At 45.2% G+C, this 12,906-nt stretch overlaps 1 protein-coding gene across 5 annotated transcripts in view; it reads left to right on the top strand.

Moving 5' to 3' along the window:
* LOC119660774 (calcium/calmodulin-dependent protein kinase type 1) overlaps positions 1-12,906 on the top strand; it is a 396,728-nt gene that overhangs the window by 21,823 nt on the left and 361,999 nt on the right. The window lies entirely within an intron of this gene.

Genomic DNA, 12,906 nt, shown 5'->3' with positions numbered 1-12,906 from the left:
CTTTCCCGGGAACAAGTGATTAGACGGAGGAAAGGCTTTTGCGCAGTTAGATGTAGATTTGGCTAACGAACGATGTTTACCTTACCTTGATAAAGGGGGTCAGTGTAAATCGCAGGCTTGACTTTTGTCATGTCTTTTTTTTTTTTTAAGGATGGGGGTGGAAATCTTAGAAAGACACTGCTGCGCCAGGTTGCAGCAGTATGCGGGATTCACACCCACTAAAACCACCCCCACTCTTCCGCCCCTCCCCGCGGGATCACCGTGAAGTATTACTTCGCGGGGGAGGCTCTGGTTCACTATACCAGCTCGTCCATGTCACGTCTCCATCGCGCCGCCTTCCGAGCTCGATCCAACTCCAGGAGTTTTGTCTGCACCACGGCTACTGCCTCATTTACCGCCATCCTCCGACTTCAACATCTCTTCCACCAGGTTGGAGGGATCGATGTCCGCCCCTAAGATGCTGTTCAACCTCCTTTTCTGCTGCAGAAATCTAGGACAATGGAACATAACATACTCCGGGTCCCCGAGTGTAGCACCGCATTCAGGACAGTTGGGAGACTCGTCCAACTCGAAGCGATGCAAGTACTTCCTATAGCCACCGTGTCCCGTAAGGAACTGTGTCAGGTGGTAATTCAATTCTCCGTGCTTTCGGTTGACCCATTTCTCGATACACGGGATCAATATCCACCTGCCCTTGTTGGAGTTATCCCATCGTTGTTGCCACTTGCCCCACAATTCTCTCCTGATGGCTTTTCGGAAATCCGCATTCACCTCGGCTGGATTTGCCTTCCGTTTTTCGTAGAGCCAGTGTGCCTCGCTCGCTAGAAGATCTATAGGGATCATTCCTGCGATAACACACACTGCCTCCGTCGACGCCGTCCTAAATGCGCTACACACCCTTAGCGCAATTGGCCGGTATGCCGAACATATCTTTCTCCGGTTGACAGCGTGGTTCAACGCTCCCGCCCAGACAGGGGCCGCGTATAGCAGGATCGATCTCACCACTCCCGCGATGAGTAGCCTGCGACTATACTTCGGCCCTCCCACGTTAGGCATCATCCTTGCAAGGGATGAGCTGGCATTTGCTGCCTTCTCTCGCGCATAATCCAAGTGTCCCTTGAAACTCAGCTTGGCATCGATCATCACCCCCAGGTATTTAACAACCGATTTTGAGACGACCTCACGATTACCAACCCGGATGGTAACCGTGTTGTTCTTCCTACGGTTGGTAATGAGGACCGCCTCCGTCTTTTCGTCCGCCAGGTCCAGCTTGGCCATTCGTAACCATGACTTGATGGTATGAATGGCTTCATTTGCATAAAGCTCCACGTCCTCGGGATGCTTTGCAATTGCAACTACTGCCAAGTCGTCCGCAAAACCAATCAGCGTTGTCTCCTCCGGCACGCGAAGGCCAAGCACTCCGTCGTACATTATGTTCCACAGCAGCGGTCCCAATACAGAACCTTAAGGCACACCTGCTGTCACAATGTACTCCTTCGGCCCGTCGTCCGTCTCGTACCAGAGAAGTCTGTCCGAAAGGTAACTCTCAATGAGCCGAGCCAAGTAGCTAGGAACACCCAGTTTGGCCAAAGCGCCCTTAATCCAGCCCCAGTTGGCTGAGTTAAAAGCATTTTTGACGTTCAGCGTCACCAGAGCACAGCATTTACCCATGGCCATTGCATTTCGAGCCAATTCCACGACCTTTGTACTGCATCGACCGTAGAACGGGCTCGCCGAAACCCATATTGCCGCTCTGAAAGACCACCCGCAAGCTCGATGAACGGGAGCAACCTGTTGTATATCACCCTCTCCAACATCTTCCCCATGGTGTCTATATGAAGAGGGCACGCCGGGTGGTTTTCGGGGCTTCGGTAGCAAGACCAGCTTCTGCCTCTTCCACTGGGCGGGAAACACTCCTTCCGCCATGCACGATTCGAATGTGCTTGTGAACCACCTTGGTCTGGCCTTGACCGCCAACTTCAGAGCCCTGTTCGGAATTCCGTCCAATGCCGGAGCCTTGCTGTCCTCAATACGTCTGCAGATTTCCCAAAGTTCCTCTTCGGTAACATCAGGGATCGAGAAGACGTCCTGCTGAGCTGCCAGTTGGGGTTCTCTTTCGTTCTGCTCCTGCTGCGGGAAAAGAGTTGTAATTATTTGCAACAAGAGGCGTGGGCATGTCACCTGAGGTGATTTTCGCCCACGGATCTTCTTCATTACAACTTGGTAGGCTGTACCCCACGGATTCGTATTAGCCTTCATGCAGAGCTTCTGGTAGCATTCCCGCTTGCTTCTCCGAATGGACTTCTTAAGGTTGCTTCGCAGATCCCTGTATTCCTCCTGGTGCTCCGGCCTTCCCCTTGTCCTGTGGGAAAGTCTCCTCGCTCGGAGACAAGAGGATCTCAAGCCAGCGATCTCCGTGTTCCACCAGTAGTTTGGCCTCTTGCCGTGGTGCAAACTTTGTCGTGGCATCGTAGCGTCGCATGCTTCGGTTACACGCTGAGACAGCTGTGTGACCCTTTCCACCGCTGTTCCATCCGGATCATGGGCTCCCTCCAATGCGGCCAGGAATGTCTCCTCGTCGAAAGCTCCGATAGACCAGCCAACCGCCTTAGCCTTTCCACCTCCAGAGCGTCGTTGACTGCTTCCCCGGTTCCCAATGCGGAGGAAGATGGCCTGGTGGTCACTGTGGGTGTAGTGCTCACTCACTTGCCAAGCCATCTCCCTCACCAGTGAAGTGCTAACAAATGTCAGGTCAACGATCGAACCCGACCCTCTTCCGCGAAAGGTGGGCACGCATCCAACGTTGGCCAGCACGATGTCCAGCTCCGCAAATGACTCCAACAGAGTTTGACCTCTGTTGTTCGTCGATCGGCTTCCCCACTCCAGGACCCACGCGTTGATATCGCCCGCAATGATTTTAGGGCTGCGGTCTCTAGCGTCCAACACCAGACTGTCTAACATCTCCTCATATTGTGCTAAGGTTGCACTAGGAGGAGCGTAGCAGCTGTAAATATGGACACCGTTGACCTTCGTCCTTATAAAACCGGCTGCCGGGGAGGCCATGACTTCCTGAATGGCTTGTCTTCCGCACGCCCAGTTTGCGGCGTTGCCAGATGCATCCACCGCCCAAGTCGCATCGCCGTAGTTTCTGTACGGCTCGCAAATAACCGCGACATCGACATTCGACTCTCGAATGGTTTGCGAGAGCAGATCCTGAGCTGCCTCACAGTGATTGAGATTGATTTGTATCAATCTCATTTGCCTGTGCGGTTCAGCTCCCTCCTATATACCGGACATCTGCTGCTTCCCGCAATATGCCGGCCGTCCACGCCCTCTTTCCCACTACATAACATACACCGTGGATCTCCGGTGCAATCTTTGATGAGGTGGCCCTCTTCCCCACACTTCCTGCAACTCCTCGACCTATCATGCTGGCTAGTGCATGCCGCCGCAAAATGGCCAAAATCGAGGCATCTGAAGCATCTCTTTAGAGATATTTGCTCCCTGAGCCTGCACACAACCCAACCTACTCTTACCTTGCCCGCGGTAATTAACTTAATAGCTGATTCCGCCGGCAAACTAATAATAGCGGTCTGTGTGCCACCATATGCCTTCTTCATCCTTTTTATGGCACTCTGGTCTATATCGCCAAGGTTGAACTGCTGCTTTAGCGCAGCACAGATGTCCTCCCGTGAGGTGACTTCATCTAGGTCCTTGCATTCAACCACTATCTCCTGTTTCCGAGCTCTTACCTCAGCTTCCTCTCCAAGTACACTTTCCACCTTCCCGCGGAAGTTATTGGCTTTGTCGGCGGATTTACTTAACTCCAGCATCAGATCCCCTGTCTGTGTTCGCCTGATACGGCTCACACTATCCCCCAAATCCTTCAATTCCGGGTCTGACTTCACCTTTCAGAGGATGTCGGCATAGGACATATGTCCCTTCTTGGAAATAATTATTATTTCCGGGCGGAGCTTCTTTTTGTCCTTTTTCCTCTTGTTACTCACCTTAGTCCATTGTTCGGGCCTCCGGGCGTTGGTTTCTTCCACTTTTGTAGGTGTTGTGGCTGCAATCGTGAGATTACCTTTGTCATGTCTGCACTGGTGCGTGGCATGTTCTGATACATTAGCGACTACACTCACAACCATCACCGGGCAATTATCTTCAAACTCTAGAGGTAGCTACCCTACAAAGGTTGGTGGCCCCTCGGAAAGAGCTCTTCATGTGACGCAATGCACCTCCATGGCATGTGATGCAACCAGGCCTAGAAAATCCACTAGCATTTGTGAACTAGCCCGCTTTTGATCAGCTCGCCACTTATGCCAGATGAATGGCTCAGAAGATGGTAGGTAGTACCGATAAGGTGCAAAAACATAATACATATAATGGAGCCCACAAAAGCCTCAAGCTCGCTATCTAGCGGAGCAAGAAGAAATGATTCAAGGGTCTCTGCTTGGAGTACCTACAGAATTGTGATGGGATGTCCCAGTCCCCACCCCGGTCCTCTCCACAGATCATGTGTCCTACCTTCTTGTTAAAAACCATCCAGGGGTTATTTGTCCATCAAGAGGCAATGACACCTTTCAGAGTTCTCTGAATGTGGCGGCAATTTTTTAATAACCAATGAGCTGTTGGAGATCTGCAGTAGAATAGGCGACAATATGTTTGCTGAGTAGTTCGAAGGATATTTACTGCAGCATGGAAGCGCCAGAAGCTGGTACTGTAGCCTATAATAGATTGAATCCAGTCGCTGAGAGCCAAGGAGGCATTTCAGGTCGGCAGTGTAGGTTCGGCAAAATCAAATTAACTATTGATATCATCAAATGCCCAAAATACAGTTCACGGAAAGGTCAGTAGCAGCAAATATTGGGTAGTAGTGACCCTAGACGTGAGGAATGCTTTCAACTCGGCCAATTGGAGCTCTGTATGTTATCTTCGCGGTTGTTCCAACAGAACAGAATTAAATACCATATACGTATAATAAGCTCATTCACAAAGGCAAGCTGTTTTCTTGGCTATTTTCGGAGATGAACGATTTTTTTGTTTTATGTAACGCACGCAAATTGAGTGTGGTCTAAGCAGTTCTAAAGGAGTTAGCGTTGTCATATTGCTAATGATATCGATTGACATCCTGGCAGACGCTATCTCCTGTAATGCAGGTGGAAAAAGCCAGCAGCGGGTGTGCTATTAGTGGGCAAAAATCCCACACTGGCGTGTCCAGGCCAGTGTCTTTTGAAGATTTGGACCTCCTTACAAAAGTGAAATCACTCATCGCCGCGCATTTCCACTTTACTGCGTGCACAAAAGCATACATTATATGCGTACGTAAATTAACACATCGTTCAATAAGTCCCGGGACTAACTATGAAAACAACATTTTATCGGCAAAATTCTTTATTATTCATCAACATAATCTCCTTCAAGGGTTATACAATCATTCCAACGCTTCTCTAAGTTTTCAATGCCATGTTTGTAGAACGATTTGTCTTTTGAGTCAAAATGAGCCTCAGTAGCAGCGATCACCTCCTCATTTGAGCCAAATCTTTTTCCCTGGAGCACTTTTTGAGATCCGCAAAGATCCAGCAGTCGCTGGGGGTCAGATCCGGCGAGTACGGAGGATGAGGAAGCAGTTGGAAGCCTAATTCGTTGAATTTGGTCATCGTTTTGATTGACTTGTGGCACGGTGCGTTGTCTTGGTGAAAGATGACTTTCTTCTTCTTCATGTGTGGGCGTTTTTTTCGCTATTTCGGCCTTCAAACGATCCAATAACACCATGTAGTAGTCGCTATTGATGGTTTTTCCTTTTTCGAGGTAGTCAATGAAAATTATACCATTCGCATCCCAGAATACGGACGCCATCACTTTGCCGGCCGACTGTTGTGTTTTTGGACGCTTCGGGCGGCTTTTACCGGTCGTACGCCATTCAGCTGACTGTCGACTTGACTCAGGAGTGAAATGGTGAATCCATGTTTCGTTCACTGTCACATATCGACGCAAAAAATCCTGTTTATTGCAGGTAAACAGTGCCAAACAGCTCTCCGAATCATTGATACGTTGTTGCTTTTGTTCCATTGTGAGCAAACGTGGCAGCCATTTGGAAAAAACCTTTTTCATAGCCAATTTTTGGTGCAAAATAGTAAATGCACTACCAGTTGATATGTTCACCATCTTAGCTATCTTGCGCACTTTCATTTTGCGGTCACCCATCACAATTTTCAATACTTGCTTGGTGTTTTCGGGAGTTACTCCCTCATTTGGCCGACCCGAACGTTCCGCATCATTTGTATCAGCACGACCGCGTTTCACGTCGAAAACCACCGACAAATGGTTGTTTTCGACGGAGTGGAGTCCGGATAACGTTTTTCAACCCATTGCTGAACTTGAACAGTGTTTTTTCCCCATTAGAAAACAATGTTTTATCAACACACGAAACTCGTTTTGGTTCATTTTTTCACGATTGCAAAGGTAGCGTCAGTTTAACTACTAAAGCTTTCTCGGTTATGTTTCGAATTACATTTCAATTTCAATTTCAATTTATTTAGATAGTGGCTTACAACTAGACAATGTTACTTAATGCTAGCCTAAATAAAAGCTAATTGATCTTAATTCTATCAAACGGGTGACTATTACATTGTTTGGCCAACCCGACCTTCTCTGTGAATTACTTTACTTTGTATATTTTTCTTTATATACATGAATCTTGACAATTTTTTGTTACGATCTTGGCTTTTTTTTTTTTGAAAAGAACTGCGCCCGCACTAAAGGCGCGAGAAGGTGAAATTTTACTTACTTAACCTAGTTACATATAACTTAACCTAACTTATTTTAAGTTAACCTAGCTTAACCTAGCTTAATCTAACATAATTAATCCTTAACTAATATTTACAATAAGCACATTACAATTCCTGTGCTTAACCTCTATCCACTCCTACCAGGCAGGGAGTTTCAAAAAGGGTGCGGATTTTGGGTCTGTGGGATGAACTCACGATTTGGCAGGGCCTTAAGAATGTGGCCAATGGGGAGGTTTTACCCTGTTGGTAGAGATGCCGAATTAATGGATTGGGGTGGTCCTCCGTTCTTTCGAAGAACCTTTCCATTAGTGTGAGAACGTATTCTCGAAGTGGTTTGACTTTGGCTCGCCTATACACTTCGGCGTTTTTGCCGATCTTTTTTGTTTTCCAGTTGTAAGACAAGCCTGTGCAATGTCTAAGGATTCGGCGTTCGAATGACTCGCATTTTGCCATTGCTTGGTTGGAGCAAGAGATCCAAGTTGGTGCTCCGTAACAGATAACGGGTCTTATAAGGGCCTTATACAGGGTCAGTTTGGTTTTGGTGCTGAGACCTACTGTCTTGCGAAGAAGATAGTAGATGCTACTGACTGCACCGCGTGCCTTGCTGATAGCGAGCTGAAGGTGGGGTTTGAACTTGAGGAGTTCATGCAGGGTTACTCCCAAGTATTTGATCGAAGTAGATCTGCTCACTGTGGTGTTCCCGATTCTCATTTTCAAGCGTTTAGCTTTCCTATGGATGCCTCTAGAACCTAAGTATCTAGATTTTCTCCTAAAGGTGCAGATTTGCGTTTTTCCCTCATTAATCTTGATTCCCCAACTATGGTAATACCTGCAGAGATTTACAATGTATTTCTCAACCGCTTTGGCTGCCCTGTTGGGGTGGAGGTTCGAAGCGAAGATAAGCGTGTCATCGGCGAATTGGATGAGTTCAACGCCGTCATCGGGGATCGGAACGTCAGCCGTGAAGATGTTGTAGAAAGTTGGCCCAGAAATGGATCCTTGCGGTACACCCGACGTTACCGGCAAGAGATCGGAGAATTCATTCCCCACGCTGACATAAAAGTGCCTATCTTCGAAGAAACTTAACGCAAGTCTTATTATCGGGACAGGGAAGTCATTATCTATCAATTTGTATATAAGTCCGTTTACCCACACGGAGTCGAAGGCCTTTTCCAAATCTAACGCACATGCTACTGTGGGTTTATTGTTGACGTTAAGTCTTGAGACGACAGTGTCGTGTAGGTAGCTCAGCGCGTGCTGGGTTCCGTGTTTAGAGCGGAATCCGAACTGGTGGTCAGGGATAACTTTGTTGAGATTACAATGCTGGACTAGCCCAATTGTCCATGCTTTCTCAAACAGTTTGCCAAGGTTCGATAATAGGGAAATGGGCCTGAAATTGCTTGGCTCGTTGGAGGTTCCTTTCTTTCGGATCGCAATAATTTTTGCAACTTTCCATGTGGATGGAAAGTAGCCGTTATTAATACAGTTGTTGAAAACTGCTAATAAAAACTTCAGTGAGGCTCTGGGGAGGTTCTTTATGACGAAGTTCGGGATTTCATCAGGCCCGGCTGACCTTTTACCGTTTAGGTTTCTGGTTAAGTCGGTGAGTTGAGGTAAACTCAGAAAATGTTGCGATTCCGATGGCTTGACTGAGGTGTTGGTTGTGGTGAATTTTGTTAGCTTCTTGGAGCTCTCAGAGACGAAGGCCTTGATTGTTGAATCAACAATCGACGATATAGCCGGGTTGTTTTGAGGCGGAGGGGAATTGAGCTGAGTCTCAAAGGATTCCGCGAGAACTTGCGCTTTCCTAGCGTCACTGCAGATGTGCTCCCCGTTCTTGGAAAGAGCGATATTGCGGGACTTATGTTTGCCGGTTAGCCTGTTGATATGCTGAAACATATCTGGGCCGGGCTTAATATCTGCTAGTTTCCTTGTCAGTTCTTTGTTGCGGAAATTCGCCACTCTTTGCCGAATTATTGTACTCAGACAATTAATACGGGAAAGCAATGCTTTATACTCAGCATTAACTTTATTTCCGAGTTTGTGGAAAATCCGTTTGAGTTTCCTACGCCATATTTGCCTGACTTTCATGTGGAGCATGATATCGTGAGGGACTGAGTTATATTGTAACTCGTCGACTTTGATAAGCCTTGTGTTTCTGCGTGTAGCAGTATTAATGGCATCTGTGGCCAAGGTGATGGCTTCGTCGATCTCCATGTCTGATAGATTGCGGTCAGTTGCGAGTTTTTTCAAGTTCAGCCTTGGTGCAAGGTCTGACTTGAATTTGTCCCAGTCAGTGTGGGCGAAGGACCTTACGGTGGTCATCACTCGCTTTCGCAGTTGGGAGGACGAGGACAGTTTAAGTTGCACTGCGAAATGGTCAGACATGCCTGGTAGAGTAGTGCACGATATCACTTGAAAGTTCAGGGAAGTTTCCTCAGATAGGAGGAAGTAGTCAATGGTTGATTGACTACTGGGTCTTGTCGGAGAATCTGGCAAGACCAAATCGACATAGGCTGGCGAGTAAGGGTCTTGGATCCATTTAAGCAGGGTTTCCCCATTTTTATTTACTGCCGTATCGCCCCAGGAGGTGTGCCTAGAGTTGAAGTCGCCACCGAAAATGAGGTACTTGTATTTTAACTGGAGATTGCCCAAGATCTTAAGATCTTGTCCCAGTTTCTCATTTCGAGAGTTGCATTTGATGTAGATGGAAACTACCAAAATCCGTCTACCATCAGTGGTTTTTACTATTGCCGCCGCGGCGGAAGAGGTCAGCAGGTTTTCAATGACGACTTCCTCAATTTCATAGTCTTTCCTGACTAAAAGGGCAGCGCCAGTGTTGTTGTCATTCCGGATAATATTATACCCGGTGAATTGCACGTTATGCCTGCTGTTTAGTTTCGTTTCTGAAACGCAATAGAAGTCTGCTTTCAGAGTGTCAATCAACACTTGGGCAGTGGCACGTTGGGCGTGTGAGATCAGGGACGCGGAGTTAAAGGTGACGATATTTAACTCCATAGGTTCATAATGAGTTTTATAGCGGCGAATTGCCGCTGCTCATTAGTTGAGGCCGACGCGAGAGATTGCACCAATTCGCGGAAGGCGTTTGGTGCGGGGATGGGAGCAGGTTGTGCTGCTACTCTTGGTTGAGCATTTCTGGCAGCTTGAGCGTACGATACGCTAGGGTTGGCCAAGCTTTGTGACAGTTGTGTCACTGCGTGCTTGGCTCGGGTTCGAATTACATCAAATTTTATGTGTTATATACCGCTGGTACTAACGAACACCTCTTGGTCATTACGTGCAAACTTTATTAGCAGACACATACATACACATGTTTGCCTCGAGTAATTGACACTGATTAACAAACAATTCGGAATACCGGAAGCTCGGTGCTTCGGGTATAAAGGTTTAGTGTTCATCTTATGTGAAGAACTCTGTATGCAAGTTTTTCATTTCACGCATAGCTAAGAATGCAAAATATTCCTTCATTTATTGCTAAACTCTAAAATATATACATATACAGTAAAGGCATAAATATTGTGCTCGTCCTAAACAAACAAACATTGTCCACCAAATACTGACGTACATATATATCTAAATTTATCCAACCCATCTTTCCACATTTCCACTTTATTCTCTGCACAAAATTGTATGTATATGTACTTAAGGGGGTCATCCCGTGTGAAGGCCGATTTTTTGGCTTCTTTTAGAAATTTTTTGTGCAGAACTGGATAAAGATACAAACACGAATTTTTTACCATAGATTTACTAATATCTTGGGCGTGCATAATAATTTTTGCAGTCCCATCGCATAGTTCATTATCGAAATACAGAGCAATTTATAGACCCATCTCCAAAAAAGGTGTTTTTCTGCTGACACGCTAGAGGGTGCTGCGATCATCTTAAAGAAAAAAAGTAAATGACATTTTATTAAAAACTAAATTGTTGGTGTCGTGTTAAACATTTTTTTATGAATTTTGGTGTTTTTTCACGGCTTCCTCAATGAATAAAAAAAACTACTGAATGAATCGCAATTATCCTAGTTTGCGGACCATAGAAATATGTTCGGAATAAGTCGTGAAAATTTCAAAGAATTTCGTTGAATAGATTTTGGGCTATGGTGGCAGCCGATTTTCAACATGCAGTTGCGAGAAAAACGCATTTAAAAAATAGAATGCGATTTTTAGCCATAAAACCTTAACTGACCTTTAATCTGCTATACCTAGTCCATGAACCTTAGGTTTCTTGAAGAAACACATGTACAGCCTTGGCTTCAATTCTTGTCATTTTAGCGAAGTCATTGGAACGTCATTCGGACCGATAAATACGAGCTTTATTACGGCAGTCGACATAAATCTGGCATGTGATTTATCAGGTGTTGAACAATAATAATTTCCGAACGACTCCGAATATCAAAAAATCACTTTGCCCATATATTCTACACTATATCTAGTTGCAATTGATGCTAAAAAAAATTCCGCGGATCCGACACACGGGATGAGCCCCTGAAATTAAACATCGCTGGCATTAACGTACAGACATGTCCACCTTATTGGACACTACCCTCAAACTTAGCACATACATATACATACACTTGGCTGTCTCCAGTAATTCATACTAATCTACAAATAACCAAAAAAAGCTAACAACGAAAATGTTCCCATGGGTCCCGCCCCGTTCATACAAGCTCACTTTATATGATGATGACGTCATATACGTCTTAATGTGCAATAAATTTACGTCAAATGCAAAACTTCTATAACTTTCTTAATAATAGCTGGATTGCGTTCAAACTTTTCAGAACTATGTCCTATATTATGGCCTATATTGATTTTGTACCTCTAGCATTCCGGTAAATTTCTAAAATATGGTAATATCCTAACTTTATTTATTCGAATATCGGAATGGGATGCATTTTGAAGCCTAGATTTCATATAAATGCCTCACTGTGATTTTTTGTTCTGACTTTTCGGTTGGTTAGGTTCTGAAAACGAGGACTGTTTCACTTTTTGAGGTATAAATTTTGAGCCCTCATTCCCCTATGTTTCACCTAATATCGGAAGTAAGATCATTTTCGAAAAGTACTAATCGAGGCCTTTCATTTGATATCAAATTTTGGGCAAACACACCTCCTTTGGTATATATGGCGTCTGGATGACTCAAGGGGTTAGAGCGCTGGGCTGTCGTACCGGAAGGTTGCGGTTCAAATCTCACTGGTGGCGTGGAGGGATTTGTTGTCGTGACGAGATATCGGATATCAGTGGACTCAGCTGTGAGTTAAATAAGGGTAATAATTTCGGGCGAGCGCAATATTGACCACATTGCCTTTTAAAGTGCACTGTACTGAACCGTTCCGGTCTTTAATGAAGTGCTCAAACACACACTTCAAAGCCCTGATCAAATATGGATTATTGCGCCAACGATTATTATTTGGCATACATGGGGAGCCGCCTTTTAAGTCAACAGAAAATGGCGCCACTTGCTATATTTAAAGGGATTCACAGACCACACCTCCCCTCCAAATTTCGTGGCAATCGGTTTATGCGTTTTCAAGTAAATCGGGTGTTGCAGACAGACAGATATTAAAGCAATTTTAACAAGGTTCAAGTATGAAAGGGTTTGTGTATTTCTTGTGTAAGCATATTTGAATGCTGAACTTACATTTTGTATGTAGTAATAGTACGATTTTCACAAAACTTGGGGATATGAAGGGATACTATAGTCCCTATTACTAATTTTTGGGGAGCTTTCTAGTCAATTTCCTAGAAAATATAGTGATATACTATTATTATCTTAGTTTGTTGAAGTATGGATATAAAAGATCCACACACCCTATAGAGGCAGTTTTGGGATTTTTTTCAGATTTTTCGTTTGGGTAGTTTCTGATAATGGGTCCGTGAAAAAAAAAAAACACTTTTTAGTCCTTCACTCCCCGTCTTTCAAAAAATGGCACAACCGACTTCGGAAAGTACTAATCGAGACCTTTCATTTCATAATCCACATGATTATATTTGGTTAAAAAAAACGTGCACCCCACTTTTGCATGAATGGGCACTTTTGAGAAAAGTGAGTGTGACAAACAGTGAACCGATTTTAATAGGGCTTTGTTTCTGAT

Source organism: Hermetia illucens, chromosome 7 (genome assembly GCF_905115235.1).
Source record: "Hermetia illucens chromosome 7, iHerIll2.2.curated.20191125, whole genome shotgun sequence".
Classification (NCBI taxonomy): domain Eukaryota; kingdom Metazoa; phylum Arthropoda; class Insecta; order Diptera; family Stratiomyidae; genus Hermetia; species Hermetia illucens.
The sequence above is the reverse complement of the archived record's forward strand: the minus strand, read 5'-3'. Positions and strand labels throughout refer to the sequence as shown.